The sequence below is a fragment of the Nipponia nippon genome, unplaced genomic scaffold (genome assembly GCF_047370975.1).
Source record: "Nipponia nippon isolate SJK-2023a ecotype South Korea unplaced genomic scaffold, ASM4737097v1 scaffold_6, whole genome shotgun sequence".
NCBI lineage: Eukaryota > Metazoa > Chordata > Aves > Pelecaniformes > Threskiornithidae > Nipponia > Nipponia nippon.
The window spans coordinates 31,084,809-31,098,921 of NW_028262380.1; the positions used below are offsets into that span (position 1 = coordinate 31,084,809).

General features: G+C 43.6%; 1 protein-coding gene across 10 annotated transcripts in view; it reads right to left on the reverse strand.

The window, feature by feature from the left end:
• The window catches only part of CLOCK (clock circadian regulator), a 66,669-nt gene extending 57,248 nt beyond the window's left edge, over nt 1–9,421 (reverse strand). For 7 of the 10 annotated variants that reach the window (XM_087735542.1, XM_087735546.1, XM_087735541.1 and 4 more), the window contains exon 1: nt 9,259–9,419. The gene's annotated coding sequence lies outside the window, so the exon portion shown is untranslated. Of the gene's footprint in view, nt 1–8,676; nt 8,891–9,258 lie in introns of those variants that run through there. The other 3 variants (XM_087735545.1, XM_087735540.1, XM_087735548.1) reach the window with 2 other exon arrangements.
• Nucleotides 9,422–14,113: the final 4,692 nt, after the last annotated feature.

Here is a 14,113-nt window from a genome sequence, read left to right on the forward strand (position 1 = left end):
CTTCTACATATCTTTTTTCCTGCCCCATTTCCTAGCACCTTCTAGTTACTCTTCATCTTGATTCAGACTACTCTTCTGATTTTATTATGCTTTCCAGATTCTGTGAAAGAACATATTTTCCCTCTTTTCCTTCAAATTCCTATACTATTTGGACTTGCTTTATGCTGTCTTTTGCTTCTATATTTTCATCTTCCTCCTTGCTGATCTACCATATTCTGTTCTTAGAAACGACAATTTGTTTAATTCACTCACTATGACTCACTTATTCATTTGAATCCTTGTCCCCCTTTCTGAGGTCATTCTCCTCTGTTTTCTATGTCAGTGAAATTCAGATCACAAGCTCTTCAAGGCTGGTATCTTATTATCTATGAAACCTCATGCAAAGCTTTAGTGCAGCACAAAATGTTTAACTAATGCTTCTGAGCTAAAAAAAAAAAAAAAAAAACAAACAAAAAAAAACAATTTGAAAAAACCTGAAGTACAGTATTTTAACAAAAAAAAAAATTTCAGAAAACATAGTTCAAGCAAAATTGCTGAGATGTTAGAGAGTTATCATTGGAACTACCATACTAGTTCTGAACTCTAGTTTCATCCTCAACCATACAACTGCTAGTAGTAGCTTGATTACATATAATGAATGTTGCTGCTATGGATGGCAAGAAAAACTTTATTAAATCACATTACTGCATTAAAATTGACAGCAAGGAAAGTGTGTGTGTGTGGGAGAATCTGCATTACTATTCTGACAGTTCTTGGAAGCTGTGATTCATGCTGCTACTTGCTTTTCTACTCACAGTCAGAGGAAAATCCGGTTTCCTTTAGAATATTTGTTGTTACTATGAAAACTACTTTAAAATCTGCACAAGTCAAAGTCACCCAACTATTTTGCAGTCTATTATGATATTTCAAAACTGAAATATTTTAATACTTGAAAATAATGAATTAAAATTTGTGAATACTATAAAATTTGTGAAGATTATATTGGTTACTGAAGGCTTGAAAACTATCTTTGACATTATTGAGCAGGGAGTTCTCTAGAAACAAAAGTAGCAAGCTAATAAAGTTTTCTTCACTTTCACCATTACTAAGTCTATGAGAAGTTTCTCTAAATCTATCAGCAGGACACACTATAATTCTCCAGTGAGACTTGATAAAATCTTACAAGTTGAACATAATGAGGTAAATTTCAGTCTACTGTTTATAATAATTAATTAATAGGTAATGTAAATATTGGCAAGACCAGAAAGAACCAGAGAAATGTCATTCTAGACAGAAGTCCAGCTCCTCCTGCTTTTCAACTAATAACTCCATGTTACAAGACAGAGGAGTGGGCTTAGAGGAAATCCCATTTGGGAGGTACTATCTTTTGTTCTTATGCTGAGAGAAAAATCTTATTCTTTGGCTATTAATGGATGTATTTCATACAGTAACTGGTATAAACGGAAATCTTTAGATGGCACCCTTTCATTTTTATCTCTCCACTATTAAAAGCACTTATTCCGTATGGCCTTTAAATGGAACAGCCCTATTTCTTAAGCTCAAGTTACACTTTCTTTTCCTCTTTACTACTGAAAGCGAGGTCTAAGTTCTAGTCTTTTCAAAGAAATACACCAAAACTGTTTTTTTTTTTCCCCGAAACAATGGGAAAATATGAATTTAATCACAGCGTAAAGCTATTCTTTTAATTTCAGAAGGATTTATTTTACATCCTAAACCAAACTAAGAGTCAGGCAACCCTGCAGTCAGTGAAACATGGTGTCATCTCATTCTGACCAGGACAATAATTCCCTGGTTAACGGTCAAAACATCTTTTACCAGCTTATGATTAAGCGAGTTCTTCAGCAGGCTGTAAAGCACAGTGCTGACAGCTCTACCCTCCTCTCCCCCACCATGAGAAGCCAGCTTCCCCTCCCGTCGTCCCTCCGACACACCACGATATTCTCTGTCCCCATCCCCTTCCAGAACAGCCCAATGTTCTGCCTGTCTCCTCAAGCCCCTTTGGCACATACAACCATCTCCTGTTCTCCTATCCAACACAGACCCAACGTGTGCCGAAAAGAACAGGTCAGGGCCAAACTCGCATTGCATTATCTTTCCCTCAAGAGAGGGTCACATGTGACACGTTTCTCTCTACCCAGTTTGCCTATTTTCCTAAAACCTGTAGGAACATTATGGTGTTTGAGATTTCTATTCCTCCTACAAGCACAGTTGCAATTGGTCACTGATTTCAAAAGCTATTGGCGAATACGTAAGGAAAGAATGAGAGAAAACAAGGAAAAAGCATAAATCACGTTTCCTTAGGAAATCGGGCTTGGAAAAAGGCAACTCCCTACAGCTTTTAATGGAGAAAATTTCTTGGTTGTTTACTGAGCCAAGGGAAATAAGCAGATTTTGGCAAAACATTTCCCGATTTCTGTGGCTTTTCACAACTTCACACTTAAGTTTCAAATATACCTTTAGGGGACTAAGGACTGGGAAAGTTACTCCATGTTAACAAGATAGTTTTTCCCCTAGTGTATCTTGAAGCTTTTGGATGATCGACGAAAACCCAGATAATCCAAACCTTTGGCACTTCTCTGACAAGATCCATCTGAAAAATTATGAACCTTCTACCCTACCACACCAGCAGGAGTTTACCCTCTCTGAATTCACACCACCTTCTCACTGGCAGCCACCAACCTGATGGAATGTTACTCTGTCAGGGTGCATGTCAGTAATAGCCACAACTAAAAAGGCAAAACCAGCCTCTGACATTACATTAAACACGCAATGAAATAGCCACCAAACACATCAAATGTTCTTAAATTCCAGAAACTAATATTTACTATGTCAGTAAGAACTTCAGTCAAATGTAAAATGGCGACTTATGTTTTATTTACAACAGCAGCAGCATTCTCAGAACTGGAAATATGAAATTAGCTATATTAATACAATTTATTTTGAAGCATCCTTTTTATTAGGCAGCTTAGTATCTCATACTCTCATTCTGTAAGATCATAATTTTATATATAAAAATATATATTTCCTCAAGATTTCTAATGCACATTAGAAAACTCACACATTATCTTTCCCCCCCTCCTACAACAGTCACTTGTTACAGGCCTGCCTCCTCTACGTTCACAAACACCTGCCCCAATGGTATTTAAAAGAAAGTGCTGGAACTTTCTGGATATCTACCAGTTCAGCAGATACTGAGGTGCTTATGGGATCTGAGATCATCCTTCTGCAAGCAATTGAGATATACTCACAAACTTGTGGAGCTGCAAGCCGAAAACTCTTGTAGATGATGTTGTTAGCAATACTACACCCTACCATAAAGCACTTAAAATTCAGACATCATGCCAGATGATCAGCCCATTCCCAGGTACTCATTCTCTTCTAGATGTCCCACAGCAACACCACTACCACGAGATGAGTTAGTAATTAAGTTTTGCTGCCTGCTCTGGCTGTAATGGGCAATACTACCCTAAACTATAGTCTTCGCTAGAAGAGGTTATTAGCAGGCACAAAAAGGGGATTTCATACAACAGGATCCACAATTCTAAAGTATCAAAGCCAGGGAGAGTTGCATCACTCAAAGACTTTTGAAAAAGTTAGTAGAGATGCGAACCATAAAAGGTAACCAATGGACACAATATTATGCTTTCACCTGTTCCTGAAGGCCTAGGACACAGGTAAGGTTAGTACTCACAATCGCGGTCCCTGTCCTTGATGTATATAGCTAAACTTTTCCTATCAAAACAGGAGTGATATATTCTTTTAACATGGCAGCAGGAGGAAAAAGATGTGCTCTTATTTTGTCCAGCAGCACGGGGTTACAGCACAGTAACCTGGAACACAGAAGTCTGAAAGCCAATCTCTACTCTGTCAGAAGAGATTCAAACCATAATCTCTCAGCAGGCTCCATGTTGCACTGGGAAGATGGACCAACTCATAACTTCTCATTTCAGTGGCTATCTTCAGAACATGGAAGAAAATTAAAAGTACAGAGCAGAACCAGCAGTGTGTATGCCTCTCTAGGGAGAAGGGCATCCAAATGAGAGAGACAAGTCTTGGTTTCCTACCAGCATTTAAAAATTTAAATGGAAGAAAATATAAAATAGCTTTTGGAACACAGGCCAGAACACAGGTACTCCCCGCCTTTATCTCCAAGAAAATACGTGGCCTAGTATCTCTCTTTGGCCCAATGAGACTTTAATAATCTTGTACACAAGGAAAAGTGGATTTTTAGGGTTTGAGGTTTTGTTGGTTTGTTGTTTGTTTGGTTTTTTGTTGTTTTGTTTTGTTTTTTAAGGAGACATCAACAAAACCTCTTCCTCCCCCCCCCCCCCCTTGTGTTTCTGAACAAAAGGGAGAGTCACCACAGGGTTTTGGTCTGAGTCCAATCCCATAGGTGTGCCTGAGGTGTGGTTTGAACATGCCTTTGGACAAGTGAATGCCTAATTTACAGATTGCCTAATTTATGAATAGTAAACAGATTTAGATGCCAAGATGCTCAGTTGTGACAAGATTCTGGAAGATCTGAGTGGGAACAAAATTTCAAGACGTTTGGAAAACTTTACTAGTGAAAACCTAGAGACCTGTAAAATTTAGCCAACACATGTGTCTTTATTTGGGGCTAGATACCCAAAATCCATCTAAATCACAGTTTTGACTTCTCTACAATATTTTATGGATCTGGCCATATAACAAAATAACATACATCAAAAACCTTCTCAGAGATACCTGCAAATATCCTTTTTAATGGAACTCTAAAAGGACCTCCACAGAAGAACAGGCCACATATAGTTATTTTTAAAATCCACTTTAAATGGATCTGTCTTACTCCAGGAACTGTTTTCTTCTGATTTAATATAAGCATAATATTCTAGTGCCATTTATCTTGTGGTACCAGGCTGTCATTATGGGTAAAGTAATATCAGCTTCAAAACTGAAGCTTCCTCACATACTCTGAGATTATTAAACACATAGTTATAAGGACGAAGCATTTAAGTAGCCACATTTATGCCTAATTTGGCTACATTTTTGTCATGAAGATGAGGGATGCCCATAGTATCTACTAAGCTCATAAGATTCACTCTCTAAATATATCTTTATCAGTCTTGAATCTCATAGGGTGTATCTAATTTTTAAGGATCTATATTTAATAAAATATTAATACTACTAATGATGATTTTATAATATACCCAGCAATGCTCCTCAGAGCATCAGTGCAGAACAAGAAAACTAATTCAGTGATTTTAATGACAAAATGTAACAGTTGGAAAGAGTCCAAAGCACGCAACGCTAAACTGCTGAAAGAATCTGAGAACCGATGAAACCTTGTTGCTTCCACATAATACTAAATGTATGAGAACTGCAGAGCACCAAAACTTTTTATATATATGATTACATATTCTGAAAGCGGCTATAATTAAGAATTTATATTATACACAAAATGTAGGGTAAGAGAATATTAAGGCTATAAAATTAAACACTCAGGCATGAGGTATGCCAAAATTAAAGTGGCCTTTGCATTACAAAGGAATTTTGTGGCAGCAGTAGAGGTTGAGAATTCAATCCTTCAGGGCAGCACACAGCTGCATTAACCATGAGCCTCCTTCCTCTGCCGTGATTTTGCATTTCACATCTTTAACTCCTGCAACAAATGAACAGGGCAATGTCCGACAAACAGTTTCAAATTGTTACAGCCCGCCATTAACTGAGTTAACAGAATAACCAACTGCAATAGTAAGTTGTTTTCCCCAGGTGGACCACGCACAGAAGCGAATGAGCTACCTTCCCAATGGATGCAGCTGAATTTGCTTGCGGCAGAGTCACGTTGAGACACTGGAATCTTTCATTTCAGACTCTGCTACATGACTGAAGGTGTGCTTCCCACACGTCCTTCTATTCTGAAAGCCCATTAAATTCAAAATAATAATACCAATACTACTAACAATAATTCAGTATTAGTAGAAGATGAGAGAGACAGCTGAATGGTTTGGCCACTGTCTGTAGTCTCACCGGTATTTCCCCCCCTGCCCCCCGAGATAAAGCCACCTTAAAACAGCTACTGCCAGCAGCCTGGCAACTCTCTCCTGTTCTTGTGCCACCTCTTCAGTGGTGCCAGTACAGCTTTCTACAGGGTGAACCATCTCAATTAGCGTAGAAAGGTTAAAAATGCATTGTAAAATAAATAAATAGAAGGTAAGAATGTCAGGAACAACTACTACTGTCTTTGCTACACAACTGTCTACTAATACCATCTATCCTCAGAAATGTTTCTAGGTCTGCATTATCATCTGGCCTTTATAATTTCTAAGGTTCATATGGAAACAAGTACTTTAAAAAGGCTGAAACACTAAAACGCACTTTTCTTTACTTCAAACATCTGCCAAAGTCTTTTCCTCAAGAAAAACTAACTCATTACAATGTGATGAAAAGGAAGGCACCTTAACTGTAATTCCACTTCTTCCTAATTATATTGTGTATTTTGTATTAAAAACTGTATTAGGGTACTTATTTTCTATTCTAAGAAAACTACCCATATTCTTCAATCTATGAAATTAGGCTAAAGCTGTGAGGCTTTAGACAGCAAATTATACATCTCTTCTGAAGGGGTGCACACCTAAAAAAGGAGCTGTTTTCAAATGACGAAATTACCTACAGAAGAAAATTGCTTTTTTGATTCACAACTCTTTTCAACATAAGTCTATTATTTTTAGTAAAAAAACTCACAACTTTTCAAGTTGATAAAAACATTTCATATAAAGAACATGTGGGGAGCGTGGGGGTCAATATCCCTACTACTAACTTACATTTTCAACTTTATGCACAAGTTTAGAATAGGGCCAAAAAAATAGCAAAAGCCCAAAGCTCTCAAAAGCAGCAATTTCCTTGGCAAGACCAATCCATCCGTGAAGATTCATGACTTTGGTGAAATTCTATACTAACAAGATAATTAACCAACACTGCAAATTAAATTTAAAGTAATTACCACTCAGTTTTTAAACTGCTGAGTATAAAGAGTGTAAAATTAGCTACAACAGAGAGTTTATGAGGTCCTTGGAGCATTAACAAAGAAAACACTCTCTGCTTTCCTCACATCCTTTTATTTTACCTACATGTGTTAAACTGTTCTATGTAAGAACACGAAGTGGAAGAAATAAAAAACAAGACATGGCTGAATGACATCTTAAACTATTAAATATCAACCCGGGAGTTTTTTTTTTCCTGTTTGGACTGTTTCTTAAGAAGAGTTAACTCTTGCCTTACCAACAAAATTCTCAGATCTGAAAAACGCTAGCACCCACATTCAACCAAAAATCTCTAACCCAAATGTGTAATGTTTGGTAATCTGAAAGCAGTGTCCGTAACACTTCTGAAAGTATCGTAAATGGATATATATGAAAACCAGTAGTTTATTAAAAAAAAAAAAAAATTGCAGTTACTTGTCCTGTCAAGTAGAATTCCTCTATCATAACAATCAAATACTGTCTAATTTCAAATAACAGGCCCAAACCCCACAGATATTCATAGACAAAATCAATTTTATTCCTGTAAGAATGAACAGTGTGAAACAACTGCAACTGCTCATATTGAACTTTGCCAGGACTACCACAGTTGAGGTGTATTTCTCAAGTACTTCTTTCACTAGAATATTTGCTTAAACAATCCTCTTGCCTTTTGGCACACCTGTCACACGGAGAAATTATCTAGGTTAAATTTAACCACATTAAAAAAAGAAAAGAAAAAAAAAAAAAGGTAGTTAATTTTAACCTGGATCATTTCCCCAACCCAGTTACGGGACACGGTTCCATGAACCTTTGTGCTGGCACAGCTGAGGGGGGCAGCACAGAGGTGAGAGCCGGGAGCACGGAACAGACAGGCCTGTTTAAGTCAACACTGCCACCAAAAGCACTGCTTGTCAAACTATGTCATCAAGAAAAATACTTACTTGAAGGATTTGGGGGATCAGGATCTATGATCAGCCACTCTGCCTCTACACGCCACTTCATACCCCAGCTAGAACTATATCTGACTTTCCTTGCACCTCTTAGTAGGTCAACTTTTAACATGTACATGAAAACAACGCCCTTATAAAAATCTCACTACAAATACGTTTGATTAGTTTACAAGCACTCCTCCTCATGAAAAAAAAAAAAAAATTTCGAATTTATATCCAGGCCTAAAGTACCAGGAAACTGAAAGTGAAGCCAACCAAAAAAAAAAACAAGTCTACTTTATCAGAAACACAAAAATGAAGCACCACGGACTTCCAGTCCTTCTCTAGTCATATTTCACACATGCACACACAGAGTATTTGGCACACTGATTTCAAGGATGCACGTAAGTCGGCAGAGGACCGGGGGCTACTGAGAAGTCCTCGCGTTTAAGAGCACGAACACGTTGTAAGCACGGCAATAAAGTTATCAGAGGGAAGAAAAAAACCAAACCCTAACAAGCCCCCGAAGCGCGTACTCAACCCGTGCCCCGCAGCTCCAGTCCACCTGCCGCAGGGAGGCTTCGGGCCGCAGGAGCGCCGGGCACCCTCCAGCCGCCCGCAGCCCGAGGCCCCGCAGAGCCGTCCCGCCGCAGGGAGGCCCGGGGGCCCGCCACGGCCCGGCCGCCGGGCGGGCACCTACGGCCGCGGCCCCCGCCTGCCCGCCGCGTAACCACCCCCGCCCCGCTCACCGCGCTGCGCGGAGCCGCCGCCGAGAAGCTCCCCCGCGCGTGGGGCGGCGGGGGCGGGCGAGCCCCTCCGGCGGCCGCCAGACGAGCCGCCCCGCCGAGGGGAGCGGCGGCGGACGTGCCCCGAGGGGAGGCGCCGCCCGCGGCTCTGCCCGCCCCACCGCCGAGGGGCCGCCGGCGGCTCGGTCCGGCGGGGGATGCCGGGGAGTCCCGCGCCCGCCCTACCCTGCCCTGCGCGCAGCCCGGGCGGCGGGGGCGGGAGCGGCCCGGGCGGGCGCCGGGCCAGGCGGGCAGGGCTCCAAACGTGCCCGGGAGTTGTGACAGGAGCAAAGTGGGTCACCGGGCCTAGCGGCTGCCCCGCGAGCGCCCCCCGCCACCGGCGGCGGCCGCCCCCGCCCGCGCCCTGCCCAAGGGCAGCCGCTGCCCTCCCCGCGCGCCGCCGCTGCCCCGGCGCCGGGGGACCGGCCGCCGCTGTCAAACTTCAACGGCTTCCCCTCCGCGGCGGCCCCCGCCTTCCCCCCGCGCCGCGGCCGGGCCCGGCGGAGCCGCCCGCCCCGCCCCGCCGCGCCGCGCGCTCCTTCTCACCCGGCCCCGCGCGGCCGCTGCCCGCCCGGCCGCTCCCGGCCGCCGCCGCTCGCCGCGCGCAGCCCCGAGCCCGCCGCCGGCACAGAGCCTCCTCCAGCGGCAGCGCCAGCAGCCGGGCCCGGGACTCCCCCGCCACCGCGCCTGCGCCGCTCGAGCCCACCGCCGGCGGCCGCGGCACCTCGCGCCACCGCGCGTGCGCCGAGGCACACTGCAAGCCGCAGCACCCCGGCCCCTTCGCGCGGCGCCGCCGGCGCGCATGCGCAGCGCGGCGGCGGCGGGGAGGTGATGCCCCGCCCTCCGCGGGCGGCGAGGGGCTGGGCACGGGGGGCGGGGCGCCGCGCAGGCGCAGTGGGCGCCGCGCCTCGCCTCCCTGACCTCGGCTCCCCTCGCCTCACCTCACCCCGCTCCGCTCGGCTCCGCTCCGCTGGAGGAGGAAATGGCGGCGGCCGCGCTGCCGAGCGGGGCCTGAGCCTTCGACCATCGGCCGCGGGGGGCGGCGTTCCCGCGGGGCCGTGTCCGGGCGTCTCCGGACCCGGGAAGCCCGCCTCGGCGAGACCCAGCAGCGCCGCGTACTCGGGCTTCCCCGATCGCTGGGCTGGCGGTAGCCGGGCTGCCAGGTGGGGAGCCGGGGAGCGGGGCCGGTGCCCGGCCGCGCTCCGCCTCCGGACGGCGGCGCCGTGGGAGGCCGCGAGCGATGCCGCCCTGCGGCACGGCCGGGGCGGCCCGAGTGGCCGCCGCCGCGGGCAGGCGGGGTGCCGCGGGGCTTGTTCCGCAGGCAGGAGCGGAGACCGGGGCCGAGCCCTCGGAAAGGCCTTGTTCGCTGAAGGCTTCCCTACCGGCACACTGGCCCCGGTACCAGCCGCCGGTCCGGGCGGTGCCCGAGCGCACGGCACCGCGCACCCGGCCCTGCCGTCGTTCCTTCCCAGCGGGGAATCGGCAGCGTCTCGGGTGCTCCCTGGGAACGGAGGTGCCGCCACAAGTTATCCAGGGATACGAGCAACCCGGCCTGGCGGGGGTCGGTGGTCTCTTTTATCGGCGTGCAGAAACTGGTGAAACGTAACGGAGTGGCAGAGAGCGGACTTGACCGTCTCAAGTCCTTTTGTCTGTGTACAATGCTTTTAATGCCAGTTTTATGAAATAGTCTTACCTAACGTTAAAAATAAGAAATGAGTTTAAACCCTAGCTGAATTTAAAATCTCAACACCTAATAAAATCCTGTAACTTTTAAAATGCTGTACTAACATTGCACGGTTTGTACAATTTGTATTGTACAGTACTAATATCGGCTGTTGAGGTCTGAGAGATTTCTGGACCACCAAACGGCTGGAAGGCTCGCAGCAAGTAAGTTTCCTGCTTTCTGACTGAAAAGCAGCAATTTAAATCCATTCTTCTCATTTGCTAATCCTTACAGTTTGGGGTTTTTTTCTGTGTGGCTGCAAGAGTAACACAGTAATTGTGAACTTGATAAACTGAAGTGCCCTGTATGGGGTTGAAATATTTTTATTAGGCAGACTACACAGTGATGAGGTGTAGATCTGTTCAGAAAATGTATCATTTCGGCACAGGAAAACAAAGCTGTAGTACGAGTTTGCAGGACTATCTCTAATAATAAAAGTTAGCATTCTTGTGTTTGCGCATCGGTAAAGCTTATAAAAACTGTAACACGTGCCTGTATTTCTCGACTTTGCCGAGAAAGTTGTAAAACAGCCCAGCTAATAAACGCAAACAGCATCAGGGATCAGAGTTAATCAGAGAGATGATTAACTGATGCTGCACAGTCTTTATGTACAGCTGTAACGCATTCTAGCCATACTGCCTACTGCAGGACTGAAATATGCTTAAATGTGCAGTGATTATGTTAGCATAAACCTGTTCTGCATGCAGCAGGACATAGCAGCAAACTGTTTTCTGTAAAATAAACTGTTGCTCAGTGGTAATAGTATGTAAATACTCCCAGTTTTCTTTCTCAGTTACAAGGATGTTTATTTTTCAGTTGATCTCCTAAACAGCAATATAGCTGAAAGCATAATTACAAATGTGTGTCTATAAGCTTAATTAGTGTTTGTGTCTGGAGTGAAGTAAGGAACTTGACTTGGCTGTGAAATCTCATGGATCTTTCTCTCTGGGTTAATTTTCAGGTAGTTCAGTTTCCCCATTTGATTTACCTCGTGACCAAAGTCTCATGCAAAGGTATTGTAGGGACAGAAACCTCTTCAGCAGTAATGCTGCTAAAGTGCTAACCATGAGCTCAGTTTTTCCACTGGAAGAATTTTAAAAAGCATTAGTAAAAACACTTTGTTTTGTTATTTACTGATTCATAATACTCTATTTCGAGCTTTCAATTGAGGAAAATGTGATATAAATGAAACTAATCATTTCATTACTCATGCAGAGGATAATGTTCCTATGATGAAATGTAGTAAAGATAATAAGATTCAGCAGGAATGGAAAATCCAGGAGAAAATGCGGGAATATTTTCAACAAAAATGCGTAATTTACAGAACTAGAATATGGCCAAGAAACCAGGAGGCTAAAAATAGCATCATACTGTATGTATCAAATTTGCCACAAGATATTTAGTAACCAGTAGTAATTCTTCAGAAAAACAAAGTAGAGATACTGCTCTGACTCTCTTCACACCTTGCACGTGTGGGAGCGTAAGGGCTACCTACTGCAATGTTGCAGTAGCAAATTACTGTTTGTGGCTTGCACATCTTACGTTTTGGGATTTGACAAGGTCAAAGCAGGCAACAAAGCTGTGGAGGTGACGCACATTTGCATTTTCTGCCGAAGTTACGGCCTAACCAAGGTCATTTTTTTAATGCTTCTTCTCTTTTGAAAGTATTTTAAAGGCTCCTGAAGGAACAGGACAGAAAGCTTAGAAATGGTGCAGTGGTTTTATAAAACTGTTCTCCACCTAGAAATACTATTTTTCTGGCTCTTACCGTCAGTGTGAGTTTGCTCTGGTGTGTAATGATAGTTTTGTTTCAGTCACAAAGGTTACATGAGAGCCAACATAATTTTCAGACATTGCCAATTTATAAGCAGCAAATCATTTGTGAATCACTGAATGATGGGACTAGATTGGGCCAGAAATGCAGAAATTTCCAGTGCGCTTCCGTTAACTCTAGCCACGTTTCCTACAGAACTGTCATCGCCATCTCGTGCATGATATATTTCAGAGCCATAGAACAGTCATCCACTCAGACTGTGCCTTTTTGATCCTCACTGGCGTATTCAAAAGAGGATCTCTTTGAGGAAGCTGATTTTGAATTTCACATCACTCCAAAATACTAAAATCAGTGGATTTAATAAGGATGCTGACTTGAAAGCTTGTCACAATCTACATAATCCTTGTAAAGCAAGGTTGACTAACATTTATTTCTAGACCCTGTTCCTACAAAGGGTGTAACTGACCAAGAACCAGAAACACCTGCTTTTAACCTCCAAATTCCCTTGGATTTTGCTGCTGCTTTGTCACATCCGATGGCTGTAATGATTGCACGGTCACTTCACTTGGACATAAGTAAGGGTCACCAAAGGGGAGGTTTGGTGCTTTCCCGTCATACCTAGCGACATACTCCTATTACTTCCAACGTGACAACACTAGCACTTGTACAGTTGTGTGTTGTGCTTGTGTACCTCACGGCAGCCGCAGTAGCAGGAGGGAGGCTCACCACTAAGAGGAAGCAGCCAAGACTGATATTCGCTTGACGTAACTGTGGAATCGTATCTAAAGTCACCGATGACCTATTTACATTTAAAACTACTAGTTAGCTTTCTAGTTTGAAGTGGCAGATAATGGTAGATAAGCCATTATCTCTGAAATGCATCTACTAGTTATCTCTCTGAATCTGCAAAACAGAAGTTTCTAGAAGTGCTATCTGCCAGTAGGTATCTACGGATAGCGTAGCTGTGTCCTACCGGGTGAAAAAAAAAAATGGCTAATGTTAATTTTCTTGTTTTTACATATCTATGTGCCAAGCATTAAGTGAACGTTTTCTGTTTCATTTGTCTTTCTGCATCCTGATGCTATAAACCATGTCAGCTGCGTATAACTAAATCTTCATTAGCACATTGAGATTTTTTTTTTTATGATCAGTCACTGGAAAAATAACACTAGTACTATACAATTTTATTCACTACTCATAATAAATAAAAATGCTGAATCGGGAGCATGGTCTCTTCATTCACTCATGTAGTTTTGCTTATCTGCAGTTGTACTGTAAACTGTTTTGTAAAGGATATACTTATTTTTGTTAGGAAGGAACAACTGATCCAACCGTCAGTATTATAAAATTGTAGGAAAACTGTCCTTGACACTGGAGAAGATTCTTGAACTCCTGTCAAACAAACAGAACTGTTAGTTGATGGATTCAGGGCCAAATCCTGATTTTATATTGCTATGGACATCATTGTCTTTGGGTCAGCTTTTCAGTGGGGGGGAACTGAGAAGGTCCTTAGCAGAGCAGAGTTCCACTATAGTTGTTTCACTGGGAATTAAAGGAGAATCTTGCACCCATGCTGGATAAAAGGAGGAAGAAAGTATAGATCGGAGCCCACCAGCTAATACCCTCCCCCCCGCTTCCCATTCCATTTAAGCAGAGCTTGTATGAAAAGGAGAATCCAGACTCTTGGTGTCAATGACAGCCATCTCATTGTATCCAAAGGGAAATATGGCTTTGATCTACTACATCAATTTTCTCCCACAAATCAAAACAAAAAAAATATACAAGAGAAACAAAAGCTCTTTTTGGTTTTAGTGTTTTTTTTGTTGTTTCAGGCTTACCAAAGGAGTAAAAAACTGTATTTGAGCTAATTTATGTCAGAACAGATGATCTGCATTAAAATTTTT